Source organism: Vombatus ursinus, unplaced genomic scaffold (assembly GCF_900497805.2).
Source record: "Vombatus ursinus unplaced genomic scaffold, bare-nosed wombat genome assembly UNPS02014264.1, whole genome shotgun sequence".
Taxonomy (NCBI): Eukaryota; Metazoa; Chordata; class Mammalia; order Diprotodontia; family Vombatidae; genus Vombatus; species Vombatus ursinus.
In genome coordinates, this window is record NW_020954042.1 from 602088 (window position 1) to 604638 (window position 2551).

Genomic DNA, 2551 nt, shown 5'->3' on the forward strand with positions numbered 1-2551 from the left:
TATGCTTTGTATACCTCATCTATTCCACTGATCTACCACTCTATTTCTTAGCCAGTACCAAATTGTTTTGATGATTGACACTTCACATAATATAATTTTAGATCTAGTATAGCTAGGGCACCTTCCCTTGCATATTTTTCATTAATTCCTTTGATATTATGGACCTTTTATTTTTCCAGATGAATTTTGTTATTATGTTTCTAGTTCTATAAATTAATTTTTGGTACTTTGATTGGTATGGCACTAAATAAGTAAATTAATTTAGGTAGAACTGTCATTTCTATTATATTAGGTCAGCTTACTGCTGAGCAATTGATATTTTTTCCAATTGTTTAGATCTGACTTTGTGTGAAAGTGTTTTGTAATTGTGTTCACATAGCTTCTGGTTTTGTCTTGGCACGAAGAATCCCAAATATTTTATATGGTCTACAGTAACTTTAAATGGAATTTCTCTTTCTATCTCTTGCTGCTGAGCTTTGTTGATAATCAACAGAAATTCTTATAATTTATTTGGATGTATGTTATATCCTGCAAATTTACTGAAGTCGTTAATTGCTTCAAGTAGTTGTTTAGCTGATTCTCTTTGATTCTCTTAAGTATACCATCAAATCATCTGCAAAGAGTGATAGTTTTGTTTCCTCGCTGCTTATTCTAATTCCTTTAATTTTTTTTCTTGTCTTATTGCTAAAGTTAACATTTGTAGTGTAATACTGAATAATAATGGTAGTAATGGCATCTTTGTTTCACCTCTCTCATCTTATTTGGAAGGCTTCCAGCTTATCTCCATTACATATAATACTTGCTGCTGGTTTTAGATAAATACTGTTCATCATGTTAAGAAAAGCTCCATTCAATCCTATGGTATCTAGTATTTTTAATAGGAATTGGTGCTATATTTTGTCAAAACCTTTTTTCTATATCTATTGAGATAAGCATATGATTTCTGTTAGTTTTGTTATTGATATGGTCAATAATGAGGATAGTTTTCCTAGTATTGAACCAGCTCTGCATTCCTGGTATAAATCCTACCTGGTCATAGTGTATTTTGATTACATTAAATTAAAAAAGGTTTTGTACAAATAAAACAAATGTAGCCAAGATCAGAAGGAAAGCAAAAATTGGGGGAAAATTTTTATACACATGTTTTTAGATAAAGGTCTCACATCTCAAACATATAAAGATTTTTGTCAAATCTATGAGAATATGAGTCATTTCCCAATTGGTAAATGGTCAAACGTTATGAACAGGCAGTCTTTCGATGAAGAAATTGAAACAATTTATACACATATAAAAATGCTCTAAATCATTATTCATCAGAGAAATGCAAATTAAAGCAACCTTGAGATATCATTTTATATCTATCAGAATGGCTAAAATGATTGAAGGGAATGTTGCAAATGTTGGAGAGGATGTGGAAAAATTGGGACACTAATTCACTGTTGGTAGAACTGTGAACTAATCCAAACATTTTGGAGAGCAATGAGGAATTAAGGTCAAAGAGTTATTAAATTGCTTATACCCTTTGAATCAGCAATACCACTACTAGGTCTACTTCCAAAGAAGATTGGGAGAAAAAGAGCTTTTGAAAATATTTATCACAGCTCTTTTTATACTAGCAAAGAACTAGAAACTGAGGGGATGCTTGTAAATTTGGGAATGGCCAAATAAGTTGGGGTATTTTATTGTGATGGAATACTGCTGTGCTAGAAGAAATAATGAGTTCATTGATTGAAGAAAAACATGGATAGACTTTCACAAAATAATGAAAAGCAAAATGAGTGTAACCAAGAGGTTGCTGTATACAGTAACAGCAATATATTTTTAAAAACAATTTTGAGTGAATAAATCATTTTGACTGTTTTAAATACCCAAATTAATTACAAAGGATGTATGAAAGAAGACACTATCTGTGTTCAGAGAAACAACTGATTAATAGAAGTATGTATAGAAGAGTTTTACATACATACAGACACACACACACACATATACACAGAAGTACAAGAATACATAAATATTTGTGTCTAATGGTAGCCATCTCTAGGGAGGGCAGAAAGAAAAAAAAGACAGCAAAGAAAGTAAAATGATAACTTTATTAAATGGGAATAGCAAGTTGTACATAATAGATTTGCAGTTTCATATACAACTAACTTTTTTTCAATTCTATAATGTTATGAAAATGCTTGTTTTAAGTTCAAAATAAAATAAATAAAAATTTAAAAATTAAAATAAAAATTTGTGGCAGAGATAGGTATCATCTTAGATCTCCCAACTCTTTATCTAATGTTGTTGATTACTTTACACGGACCTATCCGTGCTACATAGTTCAAATTCATGGTCTTCTGATCCATTGTGGTAGACTAGAAAATACAGTTGAGTAAGAAAGGAGTAATAATGACTCTAGTCTGAGCTCTTCAATCTAGAAACTTTATGACTTCAGCAAAATTGTTTCTTGTATCTTGATCTTGGTTCTTTTTCCTTTAAAATGAAGTGGCTGCACTAAATGAAATTAAACTCAATTCTATCCTCTTTTCAAACATATACTAGAACTATT